The sequence below is a fragment of the Schistocerca nitens genome, chromosome 8 (assembly GCF_023898315.1).
Source record: "Schistocerca nitens isolate TAMUIC-IGC-003100 chromosome 8, iqSchNite1.1, whole genome shotgun sequence".
Lineage (NCBI taxonomy): Eukaryota > Metazoa > Arthropoda > Insecta > Orthoptera > Acrididae > Schistocerca > Schistocerca nitens.
Genome location: NC_064621.1, coordinates 24,265,637 through 24,279,226, shown reverse-complemented (window position 1 = coordinate 24,279,226; position 13,590 = coordinate 24,265,637). Strand labels below are relative to the sequence as shown.

Sequence of the window (13,590 nt, the reverse complement as noted above, 5' to 3'; positions counted from 1 at the left end):
GCACCCATTTATAATTTGTTTTATCCTTGACCGCTTTTTTCGAAAGGGCCACGGTGGGAGGGGCTTTTACAAAATTCATTTGCCTCCTGTGAGGATCGAACTCACGACCTCTGGTTTACTAGACCAGCGCTCTGCCACTTTTTTTTTTTTTCTTTTTCTTTTTTTCTTTTTGTAGCGCTCTGCCACTTTTTTTTTTTTTCCTTAACCACTTTTTTTTTTTTTTTTTTTTTTTTTTTTTTTTTTTTTTACTAAACGAAGGTTCCACCGAGATTCGAACTCGGATCGCTGGATTCAGAGTCCAGAGTGCTAACCGTTACACCATTTTTTTTTTTTTGATTTTATTTTCATTTTTTTTCACTTTTTTTGTTCAGCGCCTTTTTTTTATTGTTAATTTAAAGCTTTCAGTGTCAGATAAGCGTCGGCAATGAGGGCAGGGGTCAAAAAATGCTGAGGCCTGGCCTCAATGCCGCCCCTCATCCGTCACCTAATTGCAGAATTTCCATTTGTTGCGCGCTTTGTATTTTTAATTATAAATTGCCATCTCGGCTAGGCTTTATAATTGAAAAAAAAATGAATTTGAATTTAAGTGCTGATTGATGACAATCGTTAAATAAATGAATTTCTTCTCTTAATAAATGTGGGAAAAAAATTTCGGGACTCCCTTCATTTGTTGCGACTTAAATGCGGTGCTTAAATTTAAAGATGAACTGAATCATATAGTGTTCTTTGCTTCTCCGATTATTGTTGTATAAAAGAAAGTCTTTGGTTGCTCTTCGCTGTCATCCGATTCCCAGTCGCTCGAAGACAATTTTGAGCATGTTGCCATACGTCTTCTTATGGCCTGGATATTTAACTATTCTATCATATTCATTTTTCAGGTACATATGAAAATCAATGATATTGTCGGTCCCTAAGTTATTAACGACATAGCTAACGTATGTTCCCATTAACCAATGAATTGAGTTATTTTTGGTGGCAGGGAAATATTGTATCTGTGGCCGGAGAAGGATCAGAGGCTGAAAATTGTCGGTGGATGATCGTGTCAGGAAAGCCAATTGGTCTCTCAACCATTTCCAGTTGTCCATATGCCCAGCACACGTGAATCTGTGGACTGTGGTATCGAGGAGATTACATTTGAGACACAGGTTTGTTTGGCTAATCCCGATGGAATGCAATCGTTCGTTGGTGCTAACGATATTGTTGACCGATTTGTACCATGATGTTTTGGCGTCGGAGGAGAGACCACGCAGGTTGATATTCTTCCATATAGTTGCCCAATCGTAATACGGATATTTTTCTTCTATTTTATTCTTCCCTTCATTTTTCTTTCTGAGACACATAATTGCTCGGGCCGTTAACTGCCGCGAATTGGTTATTTCGCTATTGATATAACTCAGATCGACGAAAAATGTACGCACATGACGAAGACGGGGATTGATTTTGTGCACATCAACTGGCGCGTGGAGACTTGCAGGTCTAAGAATTTCAAATAGCTTAGTTGTAATGCTTGTAGCGTTTTCATTAAGAAGACTAGTGGTCCGTTTGAGGAAAAGAGCAGAGGCCTTGTTCTTAATATCAGTTAATCCTAGACCTCCATTGCTGGGATCTAGGGTAGCTGTTCTCCCAGGCACTCTAAACACTTCACCTCGCCATAGGTAGTTAGTGACGATTGACATGATCTTTCCAGCGATCATGGTGGGAAGTGGAAAGAGTTGCGCAGTATAATAAGCTTTTGATAAAAGGCAATTATTAACTAAATGAATTCTCTGATACTGATTTAAAGTTCGGGGCAGGTTTTCTCTGATGGCTCCTTGAATATATCCGGATGTAGTTTTCCAATTTAGGGCTGCCATTTTTAGTGGACACGTAGTCAGAGTCGTCCCAAGTGATTTGCACTGTGTGACCGGTGTTGCGCAAGTGACAGTTACGTGTTGAAAACCCCGCAGGTTTAGAAATCTGCTCTTATTGGCATTGGTGGTGGCTCCCGACACGCTGCAGTACTTTTTAAGGAGCAGTTCTAATTTGGAAATGTCATCGACATTCCGTAATACGACGCCTACATCATCAGCGTATGCATTTGTGACTGTATTGTGACCTGCTAACGTAATACCTGTTAGATTGGCGTGGAGACTGCGGAGAAGCGGCTCCAAGGAAAAGACGAATAGAAGCATGGAAAGCGGGCGGCCCTGAGGAACGCCACGCCGTATCTGAATCTGCTTAGTTCTTTGGCAGTTGACAGAGATACTTGCGCTGATTCCCAACGCAACGTTCTTAACCACACTGAGAGCTCGTTCGTCAAAGCCGATTTTTCTCATTGTTGTAAGAAGGAACCTGTGATCCACACGGTCGAAGGCTTTATGAAAATCAATAAAACAAATGGCACATTTGATGTTCGTCACTGAAGTGATGGCAATTAAGTCCCTGTATTCCGCAATACTGTTGAAAATAGTCCGGCCAGGTACACATGACTGATGTTGACTTACTATTTTTTTCGCTAAAAGTGAAAGTCTGTTATTTAACATTCTAGCTATGATTTTATAGTCGGAGTTAAGCAACGAAATAGGGCGAAAGTTGTTTAGATTTCGCTTCGAAGTTGTCTTTGGAACTAGTACTATTGTGCATTCTTTCATAGCAGCAGGTAGTGGTTTTCCTTGGATAATCTCGTTTGCCATTTGAGTGAACTGTGCTCCTATGAGTGACCAGTATCGTAGATAAAATTCGACGGGCAACCCATCCGGCCCCGGTGACTTTTGTAAAGGAGACTTGCGGACGGTTTCGTGGAGTTCCTCTTCAGTGAAATCAGTAAGAAGTCCTTCATTTTCCTCTTCTGACAGCTGAGGAACTATGCTGCCAAGAAATTCTTCGAAGGATTCTTCGCATAACGGACTGGCTGAATATAGATTGTGGTAATACTTGTAAACCTCGTTGACAATCTCTTTCTGAGAAGTAATGGTCAGACCGGTCGAAGTCTGGATCTCATCAAGAAAGGTTCGTCTCCTGTATTTGGCGTGTCGCAAGAGGTGATACAAGGAAGTAGTTTCGTCCTCTGATAATGTCTTGGCTTTTGACTTTACTTTGAGTCCTTCCAGCTGTTGTTGTTTAATACGGAGTAATTTGGCCTTAGTTTTCTTAATGTCTTCCAAACGAATACCGGAAATGCTCGCCTGGTCATACAAGTTTCGTAACATTGCATAATAAAACTCTATGGTGTTCTTGAGTTCTCGGGATCGTTGAAGACTGTAATGAATTAAAACGTTCCTCAGTTTTGGTTTTGCCCTGTTGCACCACCAGTCGGTAACAGTCACATAGCGATCTACCGAGCGCAAGCACATATTCCACGTTTCGTGGACAACATCTGCTAACTCATTGTCCTGTAACAAAGATACGTTCAGCTTCCACTGACTTCTTAAACGGCGAGTTGGTTGTGCCCTTAAATTGAGAGAAGCCAGCATACTGCAATGGTCGGAGAAATATACAGGAATCGTCTCGACTTTAACTAAGGATCTTTCCATTCCTTGTGACACATATATCCTATCAATCCTGCTACAGGACTGTGTAGCTATGTACGTATAAGCAACAACAGTGGGATATTTAATTTCCCAAGTATCTCTGAGTTTTAGATCCGTGACTAGCCGCTTCAACTCGTTACAGCAATTGAAATTGGGAGTCTGATCTTTTTTATTGAGTACACAGTTAAAATCGCCGCCAATTAAAAGTTCTGGCGGGTTTTTCCGTAATAGATATATTATTTCTTCTCTAAAAAAATGTGCCCTTTCCGGTCTATTGGAGGTCCCTGACGGGGCATACAGGTTAATAATAGTAACGTCAAAAACGTTAATTCCTATTGCTCTGCCCGAGTCCAGTCTCTCGACATCAGTTACAGGGATCCCTTCCCGGATTAAAATTGCTGTCCCCACCTTTGTTTCGAGGGAGATGTTTAGTATTTCTACATAGCCTGCAACTTTAAGGTCAGGCATCACGACTTCTTGCAGCAAGGCAATGTCAGTTCCTGATTCGTAAAGGAAATCCTTGAGAGCAGCAATCTTCGGTTCTGACTTAATCCTGTTAATGTTTATAGTTGTTATTGTGTATGCCTGGCACATGTAGCTTCCTTATGAAAATAAGGACAAAAAATCCCTACTGTCAGAGAAAAGTAACAATTACTCCTGGAGGTAATAGAAGAAAAAGAAGAAAGAAAAAAAAAACTATACTAAAAACAGTCAACTACGAATTTGGCATATTGGTAATTCCGTTGTCACCGAAATTGTGCAGGAACATGGTGGCATTTAGCAGTATCATTTCTCGAGTGAGACTTGGCTGTGTCAGTTCAATGACGGATTCTTTACCTGGTCAGACTTATCTTTACAGTGCGGTTTTGCACCATCAAGTTTCTTTGAGTTTTTTTCGGGGGATACTTCAGAAATTATTTCATATGATACGTTTTTGGCTTTCACATCATCTTTTCCTAGTTTTTGTTTATCGGCGTTACGAGAGGCTTTGAGGTTCGGTTGAGGTTTTATCCTGCGTCTTTGAACCTCTGCAGCGGCAGTGTGTGACCGCGAGTGATCCGCATCTTGCACCGATTGGGTGGAGGTGGCCTCTACACAGTCCTGTTTGTTAAGTCTAGTTCCAGTTTCAGTTCCTGCCGCGACCTCTATCGGTGCAACGGGAAGGGAGTGCTGTGGGTCTGTAGATTCGCAGGGCTGAGTCCGATCCATCGCTTTCTGTTCCTCAGAACTCGACTCCTGTGTCGCCGTGACCGGAGCCAGTGTTTTCGCGTCCATGTCTTCTAACTCTGTGGCAACAGCAGCCGGCGGCGGGAGGGCCTCTGCTGCTGGCGTCACTGCCGCATGTTTACTGTCTACGTCCTCACCCGCATCCTCACTGCATTGCTTTTGTTTACGGTTGGACTGCGATGTATCATCGTCTGAACAGTCTTCAGTTGTGTCTAAAGGTCTCTTTTTAGTTGGCAGATCACACTCGTGGGTAGAAGAACTGCGATCGGTAATTACATGCAAGGGAGGAAAATCAGCGACATTTACGGCAGGTTCATCAGAAGTACTAGCTCCATCATTACCGGCCGGGGGAGGGTGATGATTGTTAGGCAGAACATCATTAAGCGTAAGTCGCTGACGCTGCGTAAGGCTATTTTTAAGGACATAGACACGGCGGGGACAGTCTTGACGGAAATGACCCGTTTCATTACAAATATTACATGTCTGGACCTGCCCTGAATATACGATATGCGCTTTATGACCAGCAATAGAAAGAAAAGATGGTATATTGGCTTTAACTTCCATTTCTACTGATCGTATGCCATTGAAACACTGTAACTTATATAATTTTGACCACCTTTCGTTGACAATGGACTGAATCTCCCCGTATTTCGAAAGCGCCTCTTTAATCAGCTGATTATCTACTTCAATAGGAATGTTTAGCACTCGTACAGTTTTATACGTGATATCCGCTCTCCGAATCGAAACACTACTTTTAGACCCATCTCTATGCACAAAGTCAGCAACACTACCCCACCTCAACAACAGCTTCTCGACATCCACAGGATTAAAAAATTTGACAAAGACACAGTATTTGTCAGCATCTAATTGGGTGGTATGTACGGAATCAGAACTTACTCCAATTACGTCGGTCAGCCAGTCATGGATTTCCAAAGCCGTAGGTTGCACTGCACGTGTTTCCTTCTCGAAAGAGAAAACCAGGGTATTCTTCCGGACAATTCCAGACATTTTTCTTCAGTTACGAGGAGATCCCGGTAATAAACCGAAATTCCTCCAAAGCACAACCGTTATAACGGACGAAACACACAGAAACTATGCACAATAACACCAGACACGTAGAAACACAGAAATACACAAACGGCAACAAACTAAAGCTCAGGACTTAGCGTCACCACTAACGTACACGGAGCAGCAGCGGACACGTCCTAGCGCGCGGACAGCTAGAGCCGGAATTGTCACTGAGCTAAGGAGGCGCCTCCTAGCGCGCTTTTCGGGTACTTTGTTCTTATGGACTAGTGAATCGGAGATCTTCAGCTGGAAACGCACCGCATTAGCGACCATTATTTGCATTTAGTTAGCACAGCTGCTGCTTTCCTACACATCTCACACGATATCGATGTACACCTAAAATTCCAAAACAACACATTTATTTCATTTCAGAGTTACTTTCAGCTTCAAATACCATTCCTCTGATATTCATACGAAGCTAGGCATCGTCGTAACCCGTTACGTTCGTTACGCAAGGCTCACGAGAGGGGCGCAGGTTGCATCCGCGTAGACACAAAATTTTGCGCCGCCCAGCGTGGGGCTCGAACCCACGACCCTGAGATTAAGAGTCTCATGCTCTACCGACTGAGCTAGCCGGGCTCCACACAATGCTTTACGAGCCATACAATACTGATGGGACCTGCGACCATCTATGGAAGATCCTTTTGACTACAGCTTATCTCCTGCTGCCACAAATGAGCTACAATCCCATTCAATGAAAAATTGTCTCCGAAAGGCATCAAATCTGCTTCAAATGATACGTGGCTATCAGCACCATTATTCAACACACATGCTCGACTGTGCGCAGACGCCTGTGGCGTAGCTCTTGGGCCCTGAATCAGACGCAGTAGTTCCAACAAAAACTCTCCTGAACGGCTCTGTGCCGAAAATTTCGCTACAGATCACCCTTGTCTTGCTTGAGCTTCAGGTAGACGCCGGTTTGCAGCCAGGAAGCGGACAGCAGCAACTTTCAACTAGTTTTGTAGTACTCAAACAACACAGTAAAACAGCATGCATCTTTTGCAGAACTGGAAAAACTCGACCGTGACAGGATTCGAACCTGCAATCTTCGGATCCGAAGTCCGACGCCTTATCCATTAGGCCACACGGTCACTGGCGCAATACGCTTCCCCAAACACACCTCATTACCGCCATTTGTGCACTTCCCGGAATGAATTTACCATCTTTGACGCAATTCTCCAATTTCAGTACTAAAAATGCGACGCTACTTCTTGCTGTGTCCCATCGCAAGTTACATTCAAGCCCTTATGACGCTCATCAAACAAGAGCGTGCAAATCAGCTTCAATCGCTTAGTGCCATCTCAGTCGGTTGCAGAAGGTACCTCACCCTATGAGATACAATGGCGAGTTGCCGCTATTACCAAAGCGGCGGCGGCGCCGACGACGACGACAGCCGCGAGGGTCTGTATCAGGGGTAGAAAATACATCACAAGAACTAAGTATTTCACGTCGGCATTCTCCGGAGACTCCCAAAAGCAGCAGTTTCTGGTGCCTACTTTAATAGCACCATTCGCACTATTCATTTGCGAGAGCATTTCTTAAATACCGCACCCATTTATAATTTGTTTTATCCTTGACCGCTTTTTTCGAAAGGGCCACGGTGGGAGGGGCTTTTACAAAATTCATTTGCCTCCTGTGAGGATCGAACTCACGACCTCTGGTTTACTAGACCAGCGCTCTGCCACTGAGCTAAGGAGGCGCCTCCTAGCGCGCTTTTCGGGTACTTTGTTCTTATGGACTAGTGAATCGGAGATCTTCAGCTGGAAACGCACCGCATTAGCGACCATTATTTGCATTTAGTTAGCACAGCTGCTGCTTTCCTACACATCTCACACGATATCGATGTACACCTAAAATTCCAAAACAACACATTTATTTCATTTCAGAGTTACTTTCAGCTTCAAATACCATTCCTCTGATATTCATACGAAGCTAGGCATCGTCGTAACCCGTTACGTTCGTTACGCAAGGCTCACGAGAGGGGCGCAGGTTGCATCCGCGTAGACACAAAATTTTGCGCCGCCCAGCGTGGGGCTCGAACCCACGACCCTGAGATTAAGAGTCTCATGCTCTACCGACTGAGCTAGCCGGGCTCCACACAATGCTTTACGAGCCATACAATACTGATGGGACCTGCGACCATCTATGGAAGATCCTTTTGACTACAGCTTATCTCCTGCTGCCACAAATGAGCTACAATCCCATTCAATGAAAAATTGTCTCCGAAAGGCATCAAATCTGCTTCAAATGATACGTGGCTATCAGCACCATTATTCAACACACATGCTCGACTGTGCGCAGACGCCTGTGGCGTAGCTCTTGGGCCCTGAATCAGACGCAGTAGTTCCAACAAAAACTCTCCTGAACGGCTCTGTGCCGAAAATTTCGCTACAGATCACCCTTGTCTTGCTTGAGCTTCAGGTAGACGCCGGTTTGCAGCCAGGAAGCGGACAGCAGCAACTTTCAACTAGTTTTGTAGTACTCAAACAACACAGTAAAACAGCATGCATCTTTTGCAGAACTGGAAAAACTCGACCGTGACAGGATTCGAACCTGCAATCTTCGGATCCGAAGTCCGACGCCTTATCCATTAGGCCACACGGTCACTGGCGCAATACGCTTCCCCAAACACACCTCATTACCGCCATTTGTGCACTTCCCGGAATGAATTTACCATCTTTGACGCAATTCTCCAATTTCAGTACTAAAAATGCGACGCTACTTCTTGCTGTGTCCCATCGCAAGTTACATTCGAGCCCTTATGACGCTCATCAAACAAGAGCGTGCAAATCAGCTTCAATCGCTTAGTGCCATCTCAGTCGGTTGCAGAAGGTACCTCACCCTATGATATACGAGGGTCAGTCAAAAAGTAATGCCTCCTATTTTGTTTTCTACGTTTAATTGTCAGGAAATTTAAATGCAATTACATAGGTTGAAAACCACAACATTGAGGATCATTTTGTCATTTTTCAATGTAATCTCCGCCCATCTCTACAGTTTTGGTCCATCTTTGAACAAGGGCATGTATCCCAGCACGGTAAAAATCACAGCTCTGCTTCCTAAGCCATTGACGCACGGATGTTTTGACGGCCTCCTCATCTTCAAAATGAATCCCACGATGAGCTTCTTTTAGTGGCCCGAACAGATGGAAGTCTGATGGTGCCAGGTCAGGGCTGTATGGGGGATGAGGCAAAACTTCCCATCCAATTTTGACAATCTCGTCAGAGGTGTGACGACTGGTGTGTGGTCTTGCATTGTCATGCAAAAGAAGAACATCTGCCATTGATTTTGTTGGGCGAACTCGCTGAAGACGTGCTTTAAGTTTTTTGAGGGTTGTGACGTATTGAACAGAATTTATTGGAGTCACTGCACTCACCGGCCTGCCGCTCCGCTTTTCGTCAGTCAACGGTGTTTGCCCTTCAGCTTCCTTACAACGACGAACCCATCGTCTAACAGTGCTGACATCCACTGTCACAACACCATACACCTTCTTCAGTCTTTCATGAATGCGTATGGGCGTTTCACCTTCTGCATTCAAGAATTCAATCACACAACGCTGTCTCAAACGAACATCGATGTCGGCCATCTTACAAACTTCTGCTGTGCTGCCACCTGTTGACACAGAAAGTTACTACTGCAGTGGATTGCAGAAGAAGGTTTGAGGAATGGCGCCAAATTCAAATTTTTCACTTAACTTAATTTCTTTAAGTAGAAAAAAAATGGGAGGCATTACTTTTTGACCAACCCTCGTACAATGGCGAGTTGCCGCTATTACCAAAGCGGCGGCGGCGCCGACGACGACGACGACAGCCGCGAGGGTCTCTATCAGGGGTAGAAAATACATCACAAGAACTAAGTATTTCACGTCGGCATTCTCCGGAGACTCCCAAAAGCAGCAGTTTCTGGTGCCTACTTTAATAGCACCATTCGCACTATTCATTTGCGAGAGCATTTCTTAAATACCGCACCCATTTATAATTTGTTTTATCCTTGACCGCTTTTTTCGAAAGGGCCACGGTGGGAGGGGCTTTTACAAAATTCATTTGCCTCCTGTGAGGATCGAACTCACGACCTCTGGTTTACTAGACCAGCGCTCTGCCACTGAGCTAAGGAGGCGCCTCCCAGCGCGCTTTTCGGGTACTTTCTTCTTATGGACTAGTGAATCGGAGATCTTCAGCTGGAAACGCACCGCATTAGCGACCATTATTTGCATTTAGTTAGCACAGCTGCTGCTTTCCTACACATCTCACACGATATCGATGTACACCTAAAATTCCAAAACAACACATTTATTTCATTTCAGAGTTACTTTCAGCTTCAAATACCATTCCTCTGATATTCATACGAAGCTAGGCATCGTCGTAACCCGTTACGTTCGTTACGCAAGGCTCACGAGAGGGGCGCAGGTTGCATCCGCGTAGACACAAAATTTTGCGCCGCCCAGCGTGGGGCTCGAACCCACGACCCTGAGATTAAGAGTCTCATGCTCTACCGACTGAGCTAGCCGGGCTCCACACAATGCTTTACGAGCCATACAATACTGATGGGACCTGCGACCATCTATGGAAGATCCTTTTGACTACAGCTTATCTCCTGCTGCCACAAATGAGCTACAATCCCATTCAATGAAAAATTGTCTCCGAAAGGCATCAAATCTGCTTCAAATGATACGTGGCTATCAGCACCATTATTCAACACACATGCTCGACTGTGCGCAGACGCCTGTGGCGTAGCTCTTGGGCCCTGAATCAGACGCAGTAGTTCCAACAAAAACTCTCCTGAACGGCTCTGTGCCGAAAATTTCGCTACAGATCACCCTTGTCTTGCTTGAGCTTCAGGTAGACGCCGGTTTGCAGCCAGGAAGCGGACAGCAGCAACTTTCAACTAGTTTTGTAGTACTCAAACAACACAGTAAAACAGCATGCATCTTTTGCAGAACTGGAAAAACTCGACCGTGACAGGATTCGAACCTGCAATCTTCGGATCCGAAGTCCGACGCCTTATCCATTAGGCCACACGGTCACTGGCGCAATACGCTTCCCCAAACACACCTCATTACCGCCATTTGTGCACTTCCCGGAATGAATTTACCATCTTTGACGCAATTCTCCAATTTCAGTACTAAAAATGCGACGCTACTTCTTGCTGTGTCCCATCGCAAGTTACATTCAAGCCCTTATGACGCTCATCAAACAAGAGCGTGCAAATCAGCTTCAATCGCTTAGTGCCATCTCAGTCGGTTGCAGAAGGTACCTCACCCTATGAGATACAATGGCGAGTTGCCGCTATTACCAAAGCGGCGGCGGCGCCGACGACGACGACAGCCGCGAGGGTCTCTATCAGGGGTAGAAAATACATCACAAGAACTAAGTATTTCACGTCGGCATTCTCCGGAGACTCCCAAAAGCAGCAGTTTCTGGTGCCTACTTTAATAGCACCATTCGCACTATTCATTTGCGAGAGCATTTCTTAAATACCGCACCCATTTATAATTTGTTTTATCCTTGACCGCTTTTTTCGAAAGGGCCACGGTGGGAGGGGCTTTTACAAAATTCATTTGCCTCCTGTGAGGATCGAACTCACGACCTCTGGTTTACTAGACCAGCGCTCTGCCACTGAGCTAAGGAGGCGCCTCCTAGCGCGCTTTTCGGGTACTTTGTTCTTATGGACTAGTGAATCGGAGATCTTCAGCTGGAAACGCACTGCATTAGCGACCATTATTTGCATTTAGTTAGCACAGCTGCTGTTTTCCTACACATCTCACACGATATCGATGTACACCTAAAATTCCAAAACAACACATTTATTTCATTTCAGAGTTACTTTCAGCTTCAAATACCATTCCTCTGATATTCATACGAAGCTAGGCATCGTCGTAACCCGTTACGTTCGTTACGCAAGGCTCACGAGAGGGGCGCAGGTTGCATCCGCGTAGACACAAAATTTTGCGCCGCCCAGCGTGGGGCTCGAACCCACGACCCTGAGATTAAGAGTCTCATGCTCTACCGACTGAGCTAGCCGGGCTCCACACAATGCTTTACGAGCCATACAATACTGATGGGACCTGCGACCATCTATGGAAGATCCTTTTGACTACAGCTTATCTCCTGCTGCCACAAATGAGCTACAATCCCATTCAATGAAAAATTGTCTCCGAAAGGCATCAAATCTGCTTCAAATGATACGTGGCTATCAGCACCATTATTCAACACACATGCTCGACTGTGCGCAGACGCCTGTGGCGTAGCTCTTGGGCCCTGAATCAGACGCAGTAGTTCCAACAAAAACTCTCCTGAACGGCTCTGTGCCGAAAATTTCGCTACACATCACCCTTGTCTTGCTTGAGCTTCAGGTAGACGCCGGTTTGCAGCCAGGAAGCGGACAGCAGCAACTTTCAACTAGTTTTGTAGTACTCAAACAACACAGTAAAACAGCATGCATCTTTTGCAGAACTGGAAAAACTCGACCGTGACAGGATTCGAACCTGCAATCTTCGGATCCGAAGTCCGACGCCTTATCCATTAGGCCACACGGTCACTGGCGCAATACGCTTCCCCAAACACACCTCATTACCGCCATTTGTGCACTTCCCGGAATGAATTTACCATCTTTGACGCAATTCTCCAATTTCAGTACTAAAAATGCGACGCTACTTCTTGCTGTGTCCCATCGCAAGTTACATTCAAGCCCTTATGACGCTCATCAAACAAGAGCGTGCAAAGCAGCTTCAATCGCTTAGTGCCATCTCAGTCGGTTGCAGAAGGTACCTCACCCTATGATATACGAGGGTCAGTCAAAAAGTAATGCCTCCTATTTTGTTTTCTACGTTTAATTGTCAGGAAATTTAAATGCAATTACATAGGTTGAAAACCACAACATTGAGGATCATTTTGTCATTTTTCAATGTAATCTCCGCCCATCTCTACAGTTTTGGTCCATCTTTGAACAAGGGCATGTATCCCAGCACGGTAAAAATCACAGCTCTGCTTCCTAAGCCATTGACGCACGGATGTTTTGACGGCCTCCTCATCTTCAAAATGAATCCCACGATGAGCTTCTTTTAGTGGCCCGAACAGATGGAAGTCTGATGGTGCCAGGTCAGGGCTGTATGGGGGATGAGGCAAAACTTCCCATCCAATTTTGACAATCTCGTCAGAGGTGTGACGACTGGTGTGTGGTCTTGCATTGTCATGCAAAAGAAGAACATCTGCCATTGATTTTGTTGGGCGAACTCGCTGAAGACGTGCTTTAAGTTTTTTGAGGGTTGTGACGTATTGAACAGAATTTATTGGAGTCACTGCACTCACCGGCCTGCCGCTCCGCTTTTCGTCAGTCAACGGTGTTTGCCCTTCAGCTTCCTTACAACGACGAACCCATCGTCTAACAGTGCTGACATCCACTGTCACAACACCATACACCTTCTTCAGTCTTTCATGAATGCGTATGGGCGTTTCACCTTCTGCATTCAAGAATTCAATCACACAACGCTGTCTCAAACGAACATCGATGTCGGCCATCTTACAAACTTCTGCTGTGCTGCCACCTGTTGACACAGAAAGTTACTACTGCAGTGGATTGCAGAAGAAGGTTTGAGGAATGGCGCCAAATTCAAATTTTTCACTTAACTTAATTTCTTTAAGTAGAAAAAAAATGGGAGGCATTACTTTTTGACCAACCCTCGTACAATGGCGAGTTGCCGCTATTACCAAAGCGGCGGCGGCGCCGACGACGACGACGACAGCCGCGAGGGTCTGTATCAGGGGTAGAAAATACATCACAAGAACTA

At 45.1% G+C, this 13,590-nt stretch overlaps 11 non-coding genes across 11 annotated transcripts; all 11 read right to left on the bottom strand.

Moving 5' to 3' along the window:
* Window positions 1-6,310: 6,310 nt before the first annotated feature.
* Trnak-cuu (transfer RNA lysine (anticodon CUU)) lies at window positions 6,311-6,383 on the bottom strand. The gene has a single exon. It is a non-coding gene; the product is annotated as a tRNA-Lys (tRNA).
* Window positions 6,384-6,822: 439 nt separating this feature from the next.
* Window positions 6,823-6,895, bottom strand: Trnar-ucg (transfer RNA arginine (anticodon UCG)). The gene has a single exon. It is a non-coding gene; the product is annotated as a tRNA-Arg (tRNA).
* Window positions 6,896-7,431: 536 nt separating this feature from the next.
* Trnat-agu (transfer RNA threonine (anticodon AGU)) lies at window positions 7,432-7,503 on the bottom strand. Its single transcript has one exon. It is a non-coding gene; the product is annotated as a tRNA-Thr (tRNA).
* A 321-nt stretch (window positions 7,504-7,824) lies between these two features.
* On the bottom strand, window positions 7,825-7,897 carry Trnak-cuu (transfer RNA lysine (anticodon CUU)). The gene has a single exon. It is a non-coding gene; the product is annotated as a tRNA-Lys (tRNA).
* A 439-nt stretch (window positions 7,898-8,336) lies between these two features.
* On the bottom strand, window positions 8,337-8,409 carry Trnar-ucg (transfer RNA arginine (anticodon UCG)). The gene has a single exon. It is a non-coding gene; the product is annotated as a tRNA-Arg (tRNA).
* Window positions 8,410-9,848: 1,439 nt separating this feature from the next.
* Trnat-agu (transfer RNA threonine (anticodon AGU)) lies at window positions 9,849-9,920 on the bottom strand. The gene has a single exon. It is a non-coding gene; the product is annotated as a tRNA-Thr (tRNA).
* Window positions 9,921-10,241: 321 nt separating this feature from the next.
* Window positions 10,242-10,314, bottom strand: Trnak-cuu (transfer RNA lysine (anticodon CUU)). Its single transcript has one exon. It is a non-coding gene; the product is annotated as a tRNA-Lys (tRNA).
* Window positions 10,315-10,753: 439 nt separating this feature from the next.
* Trnar-ucg (transfer RNA arginine (anticodon UCG)) lies at window positions 10,754-10,826 on the bottom strand. The gene has a single exon. It is a non-coding gene; the product is annotated as a tRNA-Arg (tRNA).
* Window positions 10,827-11,362: 536 nt separating this feature from the next.
* Trnat-agu (transfer RNA threonine (anticodon AGU)) lies at window positions 11,363-11,434 on the bottom strand. The gene has a single exon. It is a non-coding gene; the product is annotated as a tRNA-Thr (tRNA).
* Window positions 11,435-11,755: 321 nt separating this feature from the next.
* Window positions 11,756-11,828, bottom strand: Trnak-cuu (transfer RNA lysine (anticodon CUU)). Its single transcript has one exon. It is a non-coding gene; the product is annotated as a tRNA-Lys (tRNA).
* Window positions 11,829-12,267: 439 nt separating this feature from the next.
* Window positions 12,268-12,340, bottom strand: Trnar-ucg (transfer RNA arginine (anticodon UCG)). The gene has a single exon. It is a non-coding gene; the product is annotated as a tRNA-Arg (tRNA).
* Between the last annotated feature and the right edge of the window lie 1,250 nt (window positions 12,341-13,590).